Genomic DNA, 21,072 nt, shown 5'->3' with positions numbered 1-21,072 from the left:
ATATATTTGTAAATGGAAGCTAAGATTCAAATCTCATCACCTCACTCCAAGAGCCTATATTGCATATGCTTTAATCCAGCCCTTTGAAATTGCCCTTACACCACTCTGACTATACCAGGGATCAGCAACCTTTGGCCAGGGGCCAGCTCTAGCAATTTCACCGCCCCAAGCACGGTGGCATGCCGCGGGGGGGGTAGGGGGGGCTCTGCCGCTCACCGGTCCCGCGGCTCTGGTGGACCTCCCACAGGTGTTTCTGCAGACGGTCAGCTGGTCCCGCGGCTCCGGTGGACCTGCCACAGGCGTTTCTGCAGGAGGTCCACTGGAGCCGCGGGACCAGCAGACCGTCCGCAGCCATGCCTGCGGCAGCTCCACCAGAGCTGCCTGCCACCCTCCCAACAACCGGCAGAGCGCCCCCCCGCGGCGTGCCACCCCAAGCATGCGCTTGGTGCTCTGTGGCCTGGAACCGGCCCTGCCTTTGGCATGCGATCCGTCAGCAGATTTTCCTTGACAGGCCACGTGCCAAAGGTCCCTCAGCCTGTGCTGCTTCCCTCATCCCCCATTGGCCTGGAACGGTGAACTGCAGCCAGTGGGAGCTGCGATTGGCCGAACCTGCGGACGCTAGATAAACAAACCGTCCGGACCCACCAGTGGATTTCCCTGATGGGCCGTGTGCCAAAGGTTGCCGATCCCAGGGCTTATACTATAAACCTATACAGATCATTAACTTGAATTCAATCCTGAAAAGTATTTTGGGCAATAGTTTGTTTTAGGGACACTCCTTGTATGTTAGGTATATTACAATAGAGGCCTATATATGCATACTATTTGGCCATCATCCATTTGTCGGTAACAGTGTATGAACTAAGGTAAACTAGTTGTTCTGGATTCTAGTTGCATTCCAAGGGAAAGGGCTAAGAATGCAACATCTTACTTTATTTTTAGTTTTCTATAGGTGTATTTCATTCCAATTTGAAAGAGCTGTATTTCTTGTATTTTTCTGAATACACACAGATAGAAATGGTCTTGAGAATAGAAACTTGACAATTGGGCCATTGTTCCTTGCTCATTCTTAGGTCTGCATGATGGTAATGTCAGTTGGTATCCATAGCCCTAGTAAGATTGTTGACTAACCGGTGACCTCGTGTCAGTTATGTTTCCATTGTTGGGGAAAAGAAGAGCTTTTAGTAGACTGTTTGTTGTATATTTATGTGGGTGGTTTCTGGTAGGGGTCAAAGCTTTGAAGAGAAAAATCTGTAAAAATGAGATTGTTAGGAAGCAGTGAGAGAGTAGATGGGGTAAGCTACACATGAAAGTGAGGGAGATGTCTGTGAAGGAAACTACATGAAAATGAGGAACATCTGAAAAAGACATGGGGAGGCTGAAAGAAATAGTTTCAAAGATCATCAAACTTTTAAAAAGAAAATCCATGCAACACCATGGGTTTCTTGCCTGCCCTGTTTTACTTCATTCATTGTTGTCTGGGTTGTTTTTTCTCTTTACCTCTCCTTATTTCAGAACATGACCTTCTAAAATGAGTCCTTGTAGCCTGAGAGTACTTTCCCAAAAATCTACTCTCTGTATGTGTCTTGCAACACACATGCACTCTTCCTTTTGGCTGAACTCCCAGTCCAAAAATACGCCCCCTCCATGCAGTTTTAGGCTGTGTTGGCAAGTGAAGAGTTTATTTTGATGTGGTATCATTTCTATCATTTTGTATATTTCAGTTATTGCAGTTTATCTATATTTAACCTGTTAGGGATCTAACTTCGTCAGTCTCTTGTCATAACCTAAATCTTTGGAATCTAGTTTGCTGGCATTGCTCTGTTCCTGTGCATTGCACCCTTTCAGGAAGGATTATTATTCTTGCTTGATATGATAATTCATACAACCTACCTAGGAATGACATGACCTCCTTTGACTTGACTTGTATTACTTCAGAAATACCATTTAAACAGCACCATATTTTTGATGCGACCACCACACTTACACATTGGTGTGGAGGGTTTAGTGTGTGTGTGCAATAAAGCCCATATCTGTTTCCCTGCAGCACCTTTTCTAGTTAAAAGAAATTCCTCATTTTATTCTGTTCTCCAAGTTCCATTATTTGCCTCTTTCCCCCCACAATATAGACTAAGATCTATTCTAATCCTGTGTGATGATTATATACATCCCTGTGGTGTATGTTGGAAAAATGAAGCTTGGTTCTGGGAGATCTTTTATATTTTTGTCATGATGCAGTCTAGACAGCAGCTCTCGCACCAATATTGAAGTACATGCTATCTTGTCACTATTCTTGATTTCAGTCTCCTGTCTTGCATTTGAGCCTGGGAAAGCTGGGGGCCTGCTTGTCTGGGGCACCAAGAAAGGAAACCCTTCTAAATTGTACATTGTGCTCCAATCAACAATTGTATACATAAAGCAAGAGAGTGTGCACATGTTGGGAGGGGGGATGGCTCAGAGGAAGAGAACACAAAGGAACATGGGAATTGCTGTATTGGGTCAGACGCATGGTCCATCTAGTCACAGTGTACTAGTGGTCCCCAAACTATGGGGCAGGCCCCCCTAAGGGGGTATATAGGAACATTCAAGAGAAGGGGGTGCACAGTAGGGCCTGGGCCAGCCCCCATATGGGGGCATAGACAGAATGCCACACTTCTAGCCCTTCTCTGGCACCAGACCAGCTCCTCTCCAATCCTGGTTCAATCCTCAGTCCTGTTCTGCCTCCAGGCTCAGCTCCCACCATCACTCCCTCTGCACCCCCAGATCAGCTCTGCCACCAGTCCCATTCAGCACCCAGTCCTGTTCTGCCTCCAGGCTCAGCTCCCACCATCACTCCCTCTGCACCCCCAGATCAGCTCTGCCACCAGTCCCATTCAGCACCCAGTCCTGTTCTGCCTCCAGGCCCAGCTCCATTCTGCCTCCAGCTCCACCCCCAAACCAGCTCCACTGCCCGCCCCCATAGAGTGTAGGTAGAGAGTGGAATGCTTCCAGCTCCACTCCACCCTGTCCCCAGACCAGCTCCTCCCCCAATCCTGTTCAGCCCCCAGGCCAGCTCAGCTCCACTCTACCCCCTGCTCTACCCTCATTCCCTCGCCACCCATAGACCAGCTTTGCTACTAGCCCCAATTCCTCCCCCATCCCCAGTTCTGCTCCAGCTCCACCTTCAGCCCAAGCGCCAATGCTGAGGAAGCCTTGGTTGTGCCGTAATGGAGGGTGGGGTATGGAAAGATTCCAGTACTGGTAAGGGGGGGGTGACTGGAAAAGTTTGTGCACCACTGTAGTATGCTATCTATTCGAGGCCAGCTCTAGATGCTTCAGTGAAAGGTGCAAGAACCCCACAGTTGGCAAGTGTGGTATAGTCAAATCTAGCTAGTAACTGTTAGCTATTTCTAAAATTTACTTAAAATAGCTTTTCCACACACTGCTGTGTTGCAGATTTAAATTCAGTATATCTAGATCTTCCAGGGCTAGAAACTGATGCTATTAGAAAGGTGACTTCCTGGCTTTCTGCTATATAAAGCCTCTACGGTAGTTTGTTTCCGTAGTATAAAACTCCTTTTTTTTTTTCAAGCTTCAAAGGGCCATAAAACATTGAACCTAAAGCCTGTCATTGTCCCTGGACTGAATGTTGCCCCTCTTGAATTTTAGAACACGTGTAGATTTTGGAGAAGAGAGGAACATATCTCTTAGTTAATTTATTATCATTAGGATCCTAGAAATCCGTTTCCCACAGAAAAATGCGGAATTTGTGTTTTTACAGAGAAACTTTAGTTTTTACGTTTTGTGAAAAAATAATCATTAACTACATTTTACTGGAAGTGCCAGTGTCACTTACATAATGTGTGCAACCTCCACTCTTGTGGTTGACTTCTGAATGCGCTTTACATTTACAGCTTATCTGATCTGACTGGAACCAGATTGGATAATCAGGAGGATTGACAAAAAGCTTTCTATCCCTTATTTTAGAATAGGGGTAGGGGACTTGGGTGGACAGCCTCTCTGCTGTCAGCCCCGGGCAGCTGGTGTTTCAGTTAATATGGAGAGCTGGATAATGGAGGCTTGGTTAAATGGGGTTCTACTGTACATCAATAAAACATTGTGTTCAACTGATACCTATATATTTTGGGGCTAGGGAAACTAAAGTTCAGCGTTTCATTTTAATTGTGGAAAAACCTAGTACAGGTGTCAGCAACCTCTGGCACGCGGCTTGCCAGGGTAAGCACGCTGGCGGGTTGGGCCAGTTTGTTTACCTGCCGCATCATCAGATTCAGCTGATCGTGGCTCCCACTGGCCGCGGTTTGCTGCTCCAGGCCAAAGGGGGCGACGGGAAGCTGCGGCCAGCACAATCCTCGGCCCGCGCTGCTTCCCACAGCCCCATTGGCCTGGAGCGGCGAACTGCGGCCAGTGGGAGCCGCGATCGGCTGAACCTGCCAACACAGCAGGTAAACAAACTGGCCCAGCCCGCCAGGTACTTATCCTGGCAAGCCGCGTGCCAGAGGTTGCCGACCCCTGCTGTAGTGCATAGAAGCCAGCCAGGTTAAGGTCCCATTGTGCAATGTTCTGTATGAAACAATGATGACTGCCATAAGGAGCTTACAGGCCAATTTGTGTTTCAAATGGCAATTGTCAGGAGCTACTCAGGATTTTAGAATGTTGGACTAAAGAGTGGGAGATGGACTGGTGAGAAGAGTGCACACAAGGCAGCCAAGTGTGCAGTTATATAAATACCACCACTGCTGCCACCTGTGGGGGGTGAATCAGTAGATACAAATGCACACCTCCTATGTGATGTTGACATTCATCTACTATATTGTAAAGCTAAACAAAAAATTACATTTTCCAGGCATGGCTGACCACCTCACCTGCTCTCTGCCCACTAATCAGTCTCTGCCAGTACTACTCCTGATAGCTATCATTCTGACAACAAATTAATCAAAAACCTTTTAGAGAAATGTCCTCTCTTCTCCTCAAAATATGGAATCCCTCTGCTCCATCCTTCCCACAAGCATGTGGACACACTCTCCTGCCGGCATCTTATAGCTAAGGAAAGATAATATTCAGCCTTGGATCAGGATTTAAGCTCTGATAATTGAGTACTGCAATCAAGAGCCTTGTGCAATTAGAAGGGAAAGTATCTTAGCTTTTCAGTGAGACATAAGCAGAGACAACACTTGGTCCTAGCCCTTGAGGGTATTAAGGAAGTGGACTTTGAAATTGAGATATGATTTACAGAAAAGCTGTTTTAGGTAACTGTTAGAGATTGTACCATTTTTACAACTTATCATTTTTATGTTGCTTTGAGGCGTGTGTGCAGTTGGACCTCCTGCATTATAGAAGGAAGGTCAGGAAAAGAGTAATAATTAAATTATGGAAAATGCTCTAAAATATTCTTTAAAAAAGAAGTCTGAAATGTTGCATATGAATAATATGTGTTGGTATGATATGGTGTCACGGTTTTATTGGCATTCTTTCAAATGACTTGCATACTTCATTTATGGATTTGCTGCTTATGAGTGGTATGGTCACCTAAAACTCATACTATTAAAGCCTTTATATACCACACTACATCATCAGATGATATCCGAGTAAGAATATGTACTATCTGAATCTGAATTCTTCCTATGTCATCAGAGGTTGCTTAGGGCATGAACAAGGTTCCGCCATCCCTGTCTATCCTGCACTGCTTTTTCTATGTCTTTTAAATCCCATAAACTTTCCTTCTCTGAGTAGAGTTTCACACAGGGACTCTTTCAGTTGGCCCTTTTTGAATGTTCCTCTAGGTGCCCAATGGCACAGCTGCCATGGCAGATGCTCTGGCATCATTCTGGACACATGTCTAAGATACTTCTATTTTCTTTTCTGGGTAAGCAGAGGTAAAGGGTTGTTGAAGTCTGACAAATCACAGCATTTTTTATAAATCCAAAATTTGGGTGCAACATACAGGGAAACTTCATTGGTGTTAGAGTGCCTCTTCAGCTGAAGAATACTGCTGGGATTTGTTGAGATTGCACAGTAGTGAATCCCCAAAATGGTTGATTGTTGAGAGACTTAGAAATAATTAAGACAGGAATGAGGGTAAGAGGATTAAATGGTTTGTTTAATAGTTTTGAGCCTCTGATTTAAGTGCATAAATATTTTCCTTTTCCCTCTACATCTTTCTATTTTTTTGTTTGTGACGTGTGTTTTATGGGAAAAGTGTATAAAAGTTGTTAAAGAAATTTACAGGAGGAAATTTTCCATCTGTGGCATAATGGGCTCTTCAGAAATAAGAAACTAATTATTATCAATAATTACAGGTTGTTTGGTCAACTTTCTTCTGTATTATAACAGTGGCATTTGCACACTTTTAATAAGTTTTCTCTTGAGGCAACCCTGAGTGTCTGACATGGACCTATGATAGTCACACCCTTTCCTCCTAATGTGGGGGTGCAGCAACCCTTTGGAATTAAAACTGCTGAGTTTACATAGTGTAGCTCCCTCAGGTCCAGCAACAAGCAAACAGCGTACACAGTGATAATGTAATCTTCTGCTTGGCTGTACTATACATTTGTTTTGGGGTAGTGCCTGGAGACCTCAAGTGTGACTGGGGCCTTGGAGTGCTAGGCACTGTACAAATACATAGAAACAGTCCCTGCCTCCAAGATCTTGCAATCAAAAGAGAGGGAGAAAAGGAATATGATCTCCATTTTAGAGACGGGGAACTGAGACACAGCGTTTAGGTGCTTTGCCCAAGGTCACAGCGGGAGTCCCTAGCATGGCTAGGAATTGGACCCTGATCTCTTGAGTCCCAGGCCAGAGCCTTCCCCACAGAATAGTTGTGCCTCACTCCATCGTTAGGCTGACTTTATCTGACATATTGTCTCTTTTCAGTTACACCTGAGAAGATTTGGGAGCTTTGTCCAACGAGCAGTAAAGCTTTGATTATATACTGCTTTTGATTTCCTTTTCAGTGTACCTGGAAGTGCTGTCAAAAAGCTACATCTGACCCAGGTTTTATTTCAAGGGGAGAGGTATCTCAGTAATAGTAGTAGATTGTCAGTCTACCTATACATAGCCATTTAGTGAATAGAGCAATATATGGAACTTTCTTTCAGTGAATAGAGCAATATGTGGAACTTTCTTCGATGTATACGTATGGAAGAAGAGTTCTGTCATTCTTTAGTTTCATCTCTCTCCACTGCTGTCCTTTCCCAACATGTACAAGCTTTTGCTGTAAGCATTTCCCAACATGTGGTCAGATTGGTAGCTACTGTGATACAGCATGGCCAGAGGGCCGCATGAGAGTGTTAGCAGGGGGCCTTATTCCCTGCCAAGGGAGGAAGGTTTGCTTTAGATTCACTAGAACACCTGTAGCCATTTAGAGCACCTGACTCCAATTAGAGCACCTGACTTCAGTCATGTGATAAAAACCCCTGCTTCAGTCAGACAGTGGGGGAGTTGAAGGAGGAAGGTTTGATTGGAGCAGAGTGTAGGTTGCAGAAGTTGGAGAAGAAAAGAGTTTGATAAGAGAAAAATAGAAAGTTTGGAGGAGTGCTGTGGTGGATTGTGAAGTCCAGAAGAAACCCTAGGTAAGGGGCACCAGGCTTGTGTAGAAGGGAGGCAAGAAGCCCTTCACAAGCTGTAGAAGGTAGAAGAGGGAAGTAACCCAGGGGAAGGAACCGCTAGTTCAAGTGGTTCACCACAACCCTCAGGGCCCCTGGGTTGGGACCTGGAGTAGAGGGCGGGCCCAGGTCCCTCCCTCTCCACTCCCCTCCTCCAAGGACGCTAGTGGAGTAATTAAGAACCAGTTCAGAGGTAAGCAATAGCGCCCTGAACCTACCCCAGAGAAGAGAAAGCGCGAGACCCAGCAGATCAGTACCAGCAATTTGCCACACTACTTCGAATGATTTAAGCAGGTGTACGTTTCACCTGCACGTTTTTGTTTTCTATTAATAGCTATGTCTTGATCCCATAACACTCTCACTTTATATATCTGGCTATTTGGTGTTTCAAGAACAGTTTAAGAGAAGAGCTGTGTATCCATCTGTATGTCTGCTGCAGGTATAGAGCTAGTATTGGTATTGGTGCAATGCAAGAGTTCAGTGAAGAAAATGTAATGGCAGCATGACCTCATTTAAAAAAAAAAGCTAATATGGATTTTTCCAAAAGAATAAGCAGACTGAGGAAATGGGCCTTGAGCCAGGCTATGTAATATTTTATTCTAACACAGCATCAGTCAAACTTCCAAGCTGGTTTAAAAGGCTGTTTGAGACTTTCTGTGGTTTGTTGAGAGTGGCCTTTTTAAAAAAAAAAAAAAAAAAAAGGGTTTGTGTACAGAACTAGCATATGAACTCCTCCATCAGAAAGTAGGTCAGTCAGTGACCTCCCAGTAGTATGAAGCAGCAGTTTATAGAGTAACTGACAGCTCAGCAGCAGCAAACCTCACTGTCTCCAGGAAGCTTGTCATGCAAATGTAAACACATTATATCCTGTATTCCTCTTATTTATTTATTTTCATTGCCACACTAGAAACCACAAACTGTCGCTATGCATCCCCTTTCTTCACCCCTTATAGTCTCCAGAGGGAAATGCCTTGTAACATACCTAATAATTTTTACAAGCCGCTGTAATGAACAAGGCATTCAAACAGGTTTTTTGACAACTGAAATTGAACACTTTGGAACACAGACCTGGATAAAATCCAAACCAACATGTCCCTGGTAGGGAAGAAACTTATGAGTAAGGTAGGAACTGAATGATCTGGAAGACCAAGTATCCTTGCCTTGGTTCCCTTCATGTGGCATGAGACCTTTGCTTATACCCATACGATTTGTCTGTGCTTGTGTTGCTAACATTAGTAGCTATATTGCTAAGGAGATAAAACTTTTTAAATGTCACGATTCACATTTTTTCCCTAGGAATTTTTCCCCTAGTTTTCCTCATAGGTTTCCATGCAAATCTGCAGACAGTTTACTTTAAAATAGTGAGGAAATATATCCCCCTTAATGTTACTTTAAATTCATATTTGCATTTTCTGGGATGTGATAAGTCTCACAGTTATTTAATTATTTTGCTTGGCTTGCACCTATATTACTATGAAAATCAGAGTGGATTTGAGGGGTCAAGAATGGATTGGGCCAATAAAATTTGCATGTTGGGATTTCTAGTTGCAGTACTGTGTTTCAGTAGTGCAGTGTGTGTGTGTGTGTGTGTGTAAGGTGAGACAGTTCTCTGAAAGCCATAGAGCTGATTCTTTCCTTTGGTTTGGAGTCAGGTTTGAGGTGAGTCAGTCATGCTTGAAGTAGAAAATGATCTGGTTTAAATATTCTCCCTCAAATCATCATAAAAGTTCTACGAGCCACCAAGTGGAGATGTTTAACCACAGAGATCACAACACCAGCAACAAATGGATGTTTATCTGGAGACAAGGTCAATGTATTAACTTTTCTTCTTAACAAACACTTTTAATATTTTTTTTCTTGCTCTTCTCCAAATTCTGTCTAGTTTGTTGTTCACTTTCTGGTGCTGAGTGGCCCAGAAATGTACACAGAATTCTAGGTTCTTTTTTACCAGTGTCCTGCAGAGAGGGATTTTTCTGATGTGATACCTCTAAAGCTCTAGATGATACTTTTTATATGAGAGAACATCACCTGCAAGACTGGACTGTTATTGAACTGAGTCTTTAAGTCAGCTTTTGCAGTGGAACAAAAATACATAGCCATGTGTAGTGTCTGACAATAACTGGTGATGTTAAGGCTAATCATTCTTTTGTGCCTTCTTAGCGATTTTTAAATTAGTTACCTCTGTTTTAACGTCATGTTAAAATAAAATTGCCTGACATTGCTCATGCCAAGAGCAGGGCTTGGGTTTGAGAGCAGTCTGAGGACTCCCTTGTTCATCCTTTTTAAAACCCAAACACTACCAAAGCTGGAGGATTTTAATTAGGTTTGAACACTGCTGGCACAAATTCAACAGGAGGCTGGACAGATTTAATAGACCAACAAGCAAAACTTTTTTTCTTTGGGTGCTTATGGCCAGCTTCATCACTGATGTGACCTACATCATAATTAATGCTACATATAAATATAATACTTCATGCACAGGGACCCAACCTTTCCCTCACTTAGCTTTTTCTCTGAAGCAGAAAGCCACTTCAGAATCATGGAGATGGAGGGGTTGGTGGTTTTTTGTTTTTTAAGCTCTTCCCAATGGTTTCCACGTGTGAAGCAGTACAGGTTTTGGTTCAGCCCAGCTTGAACATCTCACAGTCCCTTTAAAGGTTAAGAAATGAAAGAGGTTTTTGAAGCCTCCACTCGGCTGAAAACAAAGATTTTTTTCCCTTCTCAATTGCCAGAGGACGGCTCTATCAGAATGTCCAAACTAACTGCTTTCCTATTTGCTGGTGGGTGGAACGTCTCTCAGCAGTACTGCTGATGACAGTGGTGACCTTTAAATAACATGAAGACAATTGTACAGCATAAATAGGGAAATTACCCACTTTCTTTTTAGCCATTGATGTCATTTGTCTTGGGAGTGAGGAAACTTTTTGATAAAACCGATCAGCATTGCAGTGTTTGGGTTATAGTAGAAACTGTAAGTTTGAAAAAATGATACATGGGGATTAATAATGCTGAATCCTATTCACTCCTCTCAACTAAAGGACTTTTGATTTTCAGTATAAATATTGAATCTAGGCAGTATATTATCTGGTATGTTATCACCTTAAATATAAGTGGCATGAGGAATACAGAATATGATCTAAATATTCCCTTCTGATTCTGGGATCCAGGGCATGGGACTACAGAAGTGAATGTTCTTCGAGGGGTGCTCCTGACCCCGTGGAAACTGCTCTGAACATTGGGAGGATGTGGGGCTATGGGGGGCAGGAGGGAATCTGCTAACTTCTACCAGATTCCCTCCTTCCCTCCATCCCTCAACCTGCAGGCAGAGCAGCAAAGTTACTTCATACTTAGTCCCTAGTAATTTACTTGGTCTCCACTAACCATGCTGATGAACCCCCGTCCCCATCACAAGCTTCTGTGACAGGCATCCCCTCCTCCTGCAAAAGTTGAGCTGTCAAAGGTGTGGGGTTGAGAGGAGCAAGCAGTGGTGCAAACAAGGGACATATCCATGTAATCACCTGGCTTCCCGTGGATCTCTCAGTACTCACAAATAGAGTTGGTTAAAAAAAAAAATTCAATTTCTTTCTCTCTCACACACACACACTGTCAATAAAGTGCACAGGAGAGAAGGGGCCCATTACTTCGATAATCCAGATAATTTTTGATGTAATAATTTAGATTTTCAGTTTTCCTGGAATAGGAAGAAAATTAATGTTACCATCTGTGTAGAACAGAAGAAAGTCCCCAGCAAACTGCTGAAGTAGTCTAGTTAATACTTGGGCTATCTTCTGTTTCAGCCTTATGGCCTGATGGACTGTGACTAGCGGGATAGTATATTCATGTGATGCATTCTAAGTATATATAACTGTTTGGTAGTTGCTGTTTTTTTCACTTGATTGCTTTGTGTTTAGAGAAGCAATCTAAGTTAATTGAGCATGGATTATATCATTTCACTCAGCAGCACAGATAATGTCCAGCTTGCCCGCATGACGTAAATGTGTAATGCTTAGTAGTAGTCTCAGTGTCTCTGTTTCCATTAGATTTAGAAGAGTAATCAATTTCACTTGTCAGAATAAGGTCTCAGGTGGTGTAGAAATTCTTTACTGGAGCATATACGGGTTGTGTGCAAGTAGGAGTGGCGGTGTGTGTGCAAATCAACTTAATGCATGCATGCAATGCAAAACTAGTGTTTTGTGCAGTGCCAACCTGAAATCAAGTCTCAAAAACCAGGAGTTAGGGCTTCTACTACATTACAAAAATAGTTTAGTATGTAAGATAATGTTAACTTAAATAAGATTTACAATTTTCAAGAAAAATGTGTGTAGGGTGCAGTGTGACCAAATTAACAGGTCAATAAAAATCTCATTCCACTTAACATTTTATTAGTATGTAGCAGCAGTAGTTTGGACTCAGGGTTGCACAGGCATCAGCTTTTGAAGAGATCTTACACAGATCACTGCTGCACCTGTTTAGCCATATGTTGAGCAAACCATTCCAGCAGTGGTGTGCAGTTACTTGCATTAACCACTTAAATATATTGTGAGCTGCCCATATGAATACCAGAAAGCAAAATGAAACAGTGTACATACTGGCCTGATGTTGCAAATAGCACATCCAGATTGCTTCCAGAAAATGTGGAACATCTTGCATTTTGAAAATTCTGTGTTGCATTTATGTATGAATAGACTAGTGGAGATGATTTGGCTAATGAAGAGAATGATCACTTACCTATGTTATACTCTGGGATTAACTTCTTTTGCCACCATGATTTTTCGACACACAGTACCCACCCTAAGTTTTTGGTTTGTTTGCTGCTTTAGGCTCCCTTGCATTTAATTTGCGTGTACTGAGGAGCAGAGCAGTTCAATGCAAAAAGTACTTAATTCTCAACTAAAGAAATCCATGTATTTAGTTCTCCTGGCATTGTTTCTCCTATCTTCTTTTGATGGCTTATCTTATTCTTGTTTGGAGCAAGTAGGAACCTTTAGGGCTTGTCTCCACTACTGGTGGGATTGACGCTGCGATGATCAATCCACCAGGGGTCGATTTAGCTTGTCTAGTGAGGACCAGAAGTATTCTCAGTAAGAAAATATATTCACTTGTGATATCGCATACAAACTAGTCTGTGATTAGAATCAATAAAAGCCTTTGTTGTAAACTTTATTTTTCGATTTAAAGTGGGTTGTTGGTTGGTTTCCATGGCCATGAACAGTTAATATAGAATATTTTTCACTGGTCAGGTCTAAATGTGCTGGGAGATAGGTGAGCATGAGCACTATGCGAGGTTTTTTTTTCATAGCTTTCTTCATTGTTTACACAGCAGAGGCTTCTTGGAAGGTAGTAAAGAATTTTTTAAAAATTGAATCTTCATGAAAATAAGCACAGGTTTAACTGACAGGGTAGTAAGTTTCACAGGTCAACATGCTTTGTGAACCCCAAATACTCGTGAAGCTGGCAAATCCTCAAACTGCATTCTACACCCATTCCTAATGTTAACTGTGAGGTGGCTGAAGAGAGAAAGTGTAACTTTTTTTAACTAACAATTTATGACTCTGTCAACACATGACACAGTTTGTCACAGCTTTCTGCAGCTGATGGTGCTGCTGTGAATTAATTTTGAACATCAGTTGTGTGTGGCAAATATTTTCTGCAGTGTGAGCAACTTTTTGTACAGTGTGAGTTGTCAGAAGCTTGATGTCTATCTTTAAAATAGGCTGAACAACTCGTTGATTATTACAAAATGTATTATAGGTAGAATGGCAGAAAAATGAAGCACTTTTATTTCTTCCAGACCAATCAGTTAAGCCCTGACACTTGAGATTTGAATTTTCCTCACATAGTCAGCTAGTGTCTCATGTTAAGTAAGCAGGTGGGCTGGGCTAGTCTTGTGGAACCTTGACTTTCAGACCCATAGCCCTAAAAGTGTCTGATGTAAACTTTATTTCTACACACTCAAGGCAGGTAGATTAGACGGGTGTCAGCTTTATTCTTTTTGGAATCTGGAATTTGTCTATATTTATTGATCACTGTTTTCAGTGCTATAGAAATGATGGTCTTTGTTTTTGATTCAGGTAAAGGAGTAAGGAATCTTAGTAAAAGTTCCTAGATCATCAGATTCAGCTGCAAAAGTTAGAAAATACCTTTTGAACTAGGACATCACCTTCCCTCCTTTAAATGAGTATGGTAACTAAAGGTGGTAACTAAATCCCCTTTTTTAGAACTCTTACATAGGGTTGAACTTCCAAAAATTCATCTGAAGTCATATGCCCTGAGACCAGTATCTGCATGTGCATTGGGATCCAGTAATTAATTTTTCAAAAGGACTTAAAACATTTAAGGAGTTGCAGCCACAGACAAAATGGATGGGTGAAAAGCTAATATGGTAAAGGACTGCATAGTATTGTCTCCTCTTTCCTGGGCTCATTGTGGCAGTAGTATTGTCAGGAGCAGTTCAGCAATAGGAGGTGATATGTTGCAGATGGCATAACGGGATTCAATACAGTCCAAGAAAGCCAGGGAGCAAGAGGATGCCTGCCTGGCCTGGACTCAATGTATTACTGCCATGCTAGCCACATTAAATCTGAGCAAGGAACGGTTTCACTTCTTGGCCATCAGGAAGGAGGAACTGCACAGAATATAGTGCTAGATACAGGCCATGCTGCAGAAAGAAAGAAATACAAGCATGCTGCACATGACTCAGTAGTGGAAATGGGAGCTGAGGAGCAGAGATTCACTCTGCGGGACCACGTCATAGACAGCAGCAAAAGTCCCAGCATTAGGCAAATGTTTTATCCTGTATATAGTATTAAAAGTCTCAGACACATTTGAGCAAAATGTTGTTGTAACAGTGTAGCAAAGCCTCTTTTAAATCGTGGTGTGAGTAGAAGTTCAGTGTAAGTTCACATCTGCTGAATTTTGTTCAGGATTTTCAGTTTGAAATGCCTGATAAAATCATTCTTTGCTGCCTGCAACAGATTAGCACCCACTTTTAGCATTTTTCTGCTGAGTCATGAAGCATCTCGGTATTGCTTGAATTCAGAGTTTCTACGGAAACAGCTTCAAGGACTATGATGCACCTCATTAATGAATACTGTGTCACTTCATGTTATTAATCACTGTGACTACCAGAAATTTGGTCACTATCTGCTTTTCCAAAATTACAGGAAGAATGTCATGACTGAGCAGTGGCCATGGTTTTTTTTTATTTCTTATTTTTTTGGCTTCTCAGTTTGAAAGTAGATTTGTTTTTGTAAATGTCAGTTTGATTGGTAATTCCATAGCAAGTCCCTTTTGTAAGAATTCACATTAATTTCACAAATAAGACCGAAAGCGATTATTCAGACATAAACTGATAGATTCAAATAGATTTAAATAAACCAAGCAACAGTAGCCTCCCAACATGATAAGCATACATGTTTGCATTAATTTGCCTAATCACTGAATTGCTAACACGCCTAACAATTAAGGAACATACCTGTGTAAACAAAAAAAAAAACCTGTCTGCCTTTTATCAACAATGGTACTTCTTTCTTCTCTTTGTTCAGTATATTTTAATCTAAACACAAGTCATGAAATCCTGGCCGCACTGAAATCAGTAGGAGTTTTGCCATTGACTGTAATGGAGTTTGCATTTCACCTTACTATTGTTTCAGAACATTCTAGGCAGAGCTGGCTGAAGAAAGTTAAAATCGTCTTGCTAATTTTCAGCCTCATTTTTATTTAAATTCTTAATGTTGGAAAAAAATTCAACCCGCTCTACATGAAATGATTAGAAAATTGCAAACATTTTTCACAAAAAATTCATCAAAGTTTTTGAAATTCAAAGAATTTCAACTGTCCAATTCTGAGCAGCCCTCCCCCACTCTCTCTCTAAGCATTTATGATCTTAACAACAGCAGATGTGAGGCTTAGTAGCTTGTTGGCTTCGTTGTTGCATTAAGTCCTTTATTTTTTGTTCCTGGTGTAGTTAGATTTGTAGTTCATTGTAAAAGGAGGCTTGAGAATTTTATAAATTTCCCCATCAAGCTGCTTTTGCCCCAATGTGGTGAACAAAAAGACTACTAAATTTGCATATTTCTTACAAAGGATTTTGGTTTTGTTTCTGTTTCTAGGTATAACTATAGGTGATTCTTACGGCAAAAAAGTTGAGCCACACAACATCCAGTTGGAGGTAGTCAACTGCCTAAAGCAGCAATTTGTTTGCCTGAAGAGAGTTGCCAGGGGCTGTATGTTGGGTAAGTAATTTTGCACAAGTAGTGTAAAGAGGTTTGGTTTTTGGAATCTCTCCATACAGTTTTATAATTTAATATGCTGTCTATTTAACTGTAGCATCTAAGGCACTTACCTAGACTCATCCCTTGGAAGCATTTCCAGAACTTTGCTGGCTAATTTTGAAGCTCCAGGATACAGTGGCAAAAAATTGTTCTTGGAACAAGTGCCTACTCTTAAATCTAAAAAGAAAGAAAAATCCCCTAGACAGTTCACGTTTTCACCTCAGTATGTTTGTCAGATAAATGACGATGGTGTTGTTCTCAATGAGTTGATATTTGTGTATTTGTTTGTTTTGCAGCAGTATAGTAGTGTTCTCCACTGCAAACCCCTAAAGCAGAGGTGCTCCACGGGTGTAAATGGTGATTTGCTTTTCCATACAGTTCCTTCACTGGTAGATTTTTAAGTCCAGAAGGGACCATTAGATTATCTAGTCTGACCTCCTGTATATTACAGGCCAGAATATTTCACCCAGTTCTAAACGAGGGTTCTCCATTACTGATGCTGATGATGCATGAACCAAAAAGAACATAGTTCCCCTTTCAGGTTTCAGGCTGAGTATATGGGTGTGGCAGTTACAAGCATATTTTGTCTTATAAACTCAGCAGAATTGCTCTGGAAATCATTAAGGCACCAAAAAAAAATAATTAAAAAATGGAACCACTTCCCAATTCCATTTTTAAAGTCACTTTCCAAGTTAGAACCAATTTTGGTGTGGCTATGGCTTTAATTAAAAATACTTTCTCCCTTCCTATTTACATTGCCCTCCATTTTGTGATTGTTGTGCATGCGACACATATTCATAACTCTTTTACTACCACTTAGACTGTAAGTTCCTCAAAATGGTCTTTTAACAACAATTGTCTCCTCTCAGCTGAAGGGCGGGGCCAGGGTAAAGTGACCTAAGACATCATCCTACCAAGTGTGACTCTCACATTTGAAGTTAAGCATGTGTTTTAAGGGCCCCCAGGTCAATGGGGGCTGCGGGAAGCGGTGCAGGCGCAGGGATGTGCTAGCTGCCGCTTCCCACAGCCCCAATTGGCCTGGAGTGGCAAACCGCAGCCAGTGGGAGCCACGATCAGCCGAAACTGTGGATGCAGCAGGTAAACAAACCGGCCCGGCCTGCCAGGGCGCTTACCCTGGCGTGCCGCGTGCCAGAGGTTGCCAATCTCTGGTGTTGACAGTGGACGCTTCATGTAAGAATAAAGCTTGTCCTGATGAGCTTGACTAGAATTTTCCCACTCCAGTTCTGCATTGGGCTGTGTCTGCCAGCTGTGCTGTACATCTACAGAGCACTTTGCCGAAGCCATGCCAAGCCTGATTCTGTATCTGTGTAGAGGCAAGGTGGAAGAAGGATCCATTCATTGGTGTGATGGTGGAACATGTTGACTGAGGCACCTTGACAGAGGAATAGAGTAGGAAAATTTTTTGTGGGAAATTATATTTAAAATAAAAGCCTATCAAGATATGTACCTTTGACATTTGCTTATAAATTTTCTTTTCTATTTGAAGTGTAAGCTCTTCTGTCTTGTCCTGTGTGTTGCTACAGCACTTAGCAAAAGGATGCCTTGATCCTAAATGGCCTCAGTGGGTTTTACCACAGTACAAATACTAAATAACTATTATGATCGATTTTAAGTAGAAGTTGGTTTAATGCTATTTTATATTTTTATTCTTACTGTATTTTTGATCCATTTGTGTGTATAACTCACCCTGAAGTAGTCACGACTCGATCCTAAACCAGATTCAGACCAGGTATCCGAGAGGAAGTACTGCTGTAGCAATTGTAATGATTCTGTGAAATCTCAGCTTTTTAAAGACCTTGATTCTCAATTCCAATATAGCCTTAGATTTCATGTCTTTGAGTAGGGCTGTATGTCCCTTCAAGAATATGAAAAGATTGCTTGTCCAGCCTCTTGAGTGGTCTGAACTGTTACATACCTACAATATTTTTAAGCAGCTAAGTAAATGTTAATTGTTTCACAAGTAGCTTTTTCCAACTATTGAATAATGTTGAGTGTCTTCTGTAAGCAATTTTTTTCAGCTGCTGAGTGGTATTAAATATTTTGCAGCTGTTCAGTTGCTTTATACATTTTAAGTTTCACATTATTTTGTTATTGGATGACTCGGCACACACAAGCTAGTGAAAGGCTGTGGTAGCAGAAGAGCACATGTGTTTTCCTGATGCATCTTTATATGTTGTGGATAGTTTTTGCTGCAGCCCAATAAGCAGTTATGTAGTACATGGAATTTGTGAAAGTTTGTGGTGTTATAGCATTTTTTCCTCAAATGTTTAGAACTTTTTAACAGAGTTGTATGTTGCACGCAGGCCAGGAGATTGGTTTGTTTCCCCTCAAGCTTCAGGACTCTCTATCACCATACATTCCTCACACAAACAATTCATAAGTTTCGTGGTAGGCAGGGCCCACTACCAGTATCATGTCCTACCCTTTGACCTCTCCGCTGCCCCAAGGGTCTTGACCAAGGTCCTGTCAGCTGCCGCAGCCAGTGTTCACTAGATGGGGATAATTGCCTTTCCCTATCTGGACAATTGGCTCTTGAAAAGTTGCCTATTTCTCAAAGCACAGCCAGCAAAGCCCTAGCTCTGTTGCATTCACTAGGCCTCCACTTCAATGTGGAATAGTCTACTCTCATGCCCACTCAACACACCGGCTTCATCAGGATCACTCTTCCACTACCAAGATGTACTTGTTTAAGGACAGTTTTGCCACAACGTCTAACCTTGTTTCAACAGTACAGCAAAGCCTGTGAAATGCAGCAAGGGTTTGCATACAGCTTCTGGGCCATATGGAAACCGTTATATTTGTGACACCCTTAGCAAGACTGCGGACTTGATGTCAAGCCTGGCTGAGAACTGTCTACATCCCCAGCAAACACAGTCTATCCAAACAGCTATCCGTACTTCAGAAAGTTCTTGATACTTTAGATTGGTGGAGGAATCAAAAAAAATGTGCATGGGAGTTCCATTCCTACAGCCTCTTCTTATGAGGCTCATCATCATCACAGATGCTTCCCTGATAGACTGGGTCTCTCATTCCCATAACCTCACAGCTTGGGGCTAATGGGCACCTCAGGAGGTGATCCTCTATATCAACGTGCTAGAGCTCAAAGCAGTTCACTACACTTGCCAGCACTTTTTACCCCATACTGGAGGTTGCCCAATCAGAGTAGTGCTGGATAACGGAGCAGCAATGTATTATATCAGTTGACAAGGAAGAGCAAGATCCTAGTCTGTTGCACCAAATCTGTAAAACTATGGAACTGGTGCATATCACACTGCATAGAGATCTCAGTGGCTTATCTACAGGATGACAGAACGTAGTGGCGGACTCCCTTAGCAGATGCTTCTGCACTGATCAAAAAGGGAAGCTGGATAACAAGATATTCAGAAAAAAATGTCTGTCTTGGGTTCATCCAGAGAGAGATCTCTTTGCAACTCCATTCAGTCCAAAGTGCAGTCCAAAGGAGCACAAATCAATGAGAGATGCCCTGATCATTCCTTAGCTTTGTGATTGGTATGCTTATTCCCCTCATGCGTCTCCTGCTCAAGATCCTGAACAAATTGAAACAGGAGATATTCATAGCCATCATAGCACCAGCATGTCCAAGCCAGGTGTCATTTGCAGAGCTGTAGTTCATATGCTCCTGCAACCACTCCTCTGTCTTCCTCCGATAGCAAATCTCCTCATCCAGGAGTCGGGATCCATCACCCACCCCAACCTCTCAGCGCTTCACCTCAAAGCGTGGCTCCTAGCTGACTCTCTGGTGAGAGTGTTTTATCTCAAGCCTCAAACTTCAAAGGAAGAAACAAGCCTCCATACACTAGATGTTAAAAGAGCCTTTGCCTGTTGCCTCAACTGGACTTGGCCGTTTAGGACTTCTCCTAAACTCTTCATCTTGATTGTTGAACGAATGAAAGGGCATCTGATTTCCTCCCAAAGACTGTCTAAATGGGTTGCAGGATGCATATTCTCCTGTTACATCCCCCTATGATAGTAATTGCTCACTCCATCAGGGCTCAGTCTACCTCCATTGCGCACCTGAAAAATACACTTGTCTCAAATATCTGCAGGGCAACTACTTGGTCTTTGTTGCACACGTTTTCCCAGCATTATGCTCTCTTAACTGTTTCCAGAGCCAATGTGGCTTTGCTGATGCTGTTCTACGAATCATACTGAATCCAATACCTCAACACTTTCCTCTGTGATGGAGGTACTGCTCGAGAGTCTCCTGACATGGTAAGGACACTACTCGAAGAAGTAAAGGTTACTTACCTTTTACAGTAGCTGGAGTTCTTCAAGGTGTTACAGTATGCATGCTCCATTACCCGCCTTCCTTCTCCCCTGCCTCAGTCTCTCACTGGACTTTCATGGGTGAGAAGGAACTGGAGTGGCAGTAGTCTGCTCCTCCCTACGTGCCTCATACCACAGCATGAGTGTGTGTAGGACGTAGACCTATGGATAAATATCTTTGATCAAGAATGTACAGATGCATGCACATCCTCGCATGGAGCACCCATAGGGGGACACATCTCGAAGAAATCCAGTTACTGTACAAGGTAAGTAACCTCTTCCTCCTGAATTTCAATATTTTAGAGGTGGAGGAGATGATTCCCCAAATAACTTGTACATAAATCCCACCATTTGACCAGATATCTAGTGTAACAGATTCTTTTTTAAAAAACTAGATGCTACTGTGTAGTGACAGCTGCTTTAAACAACAGCTGGCTCTCACCCCTCTTCCCATTGCCCTGCTTTGCTTCCTCCTTCACCTTCTCGCCACAGTTTTCTGAGTCATCTGTATCTGTTGGATACTCACATACTTGCATGTGCACACATCCCAAAAACGTAGCCTTTCACAGTATTTGGATTGTATGCAGATATCTCTGCATATTAAGATAGTAGTAAGTCTGGCAGAGCTGAAGACAGCCTTGAAACTGATGGTCTCTCAAAGATGAACTCCAGTAATTCAAGAAGGAAACAAAAAAGGAGACCAGGTTTTCTTCTTCAAGACCTTCTGGTAGGCCATACATTTGCAGAAGTGACCTTCTTCTTCGAGTGCTTGCTCATATCCATGCCAGTTAGGTGTGCGCGCGCCGCATGCATGTTCGTCGGAAGACTTTTACCCTAGCAACACTCGGTGGGTCGGCTGGGCGCCCCCTGGAGTGGCGCCGCTATGGTGC

The 21,072-nt window shown here is 42.3% G+C and overlaps 1 protein-coding gene and 1 long non-coding RNA gene across 4 annotated transcripts in view; one reads left to right on the top strand and one right to left on the bottom strand.

Annotated features, from left to right (window-relative positions):
• The window catches only part of LOC142046567 (uncharacterized), a 1,033,250-nt gene that overhangs the window by 319,038 nt on the left and 693,140 nt on the right, over positions 1-21,072 (bottom strand). The gene's annotated exons all lie outside the window — the stretch shown is intronic.
• BACH2 (BACH transcriptional regulator 2) overlaps positions 1-21,072 on the top strand; it is a 296,392-nt gene that overhangs the window by 105,339 nt on the left and 169,981 nt on the right. For all 3 annotated transcript variants that reach the window (XM_075063833.1, XM_075063835.1, XM_075063834.1), the window contains exon 2: positions 15,713-15,835. The gene's annotated coding sequence lies outside the window, so the exon portion shown is untranslated. The remainder of the gene's footprint in view (positions 1-15,712; positions 15,836-21,072) is intronic.

This window comes from Chelonoidis abingdonii, chromosome 3 (assembly GCF_003597395.2).
Source record: "Chelonoidis abingdonii isolate Lonesome George chromosome 3, CheloAbing_2.0, whole genome shotgun sequence".
Classification (NCBI taxonomy): domain Eukaryota; kingdom Metazoa; phylum Chordata; order Testudines; family Testudinidae; genus Chelonoidis; species Chelonoidis abingdonii.
This window is presented reverse-complemented; position numbering and strand designations above follow the sequence as displayed.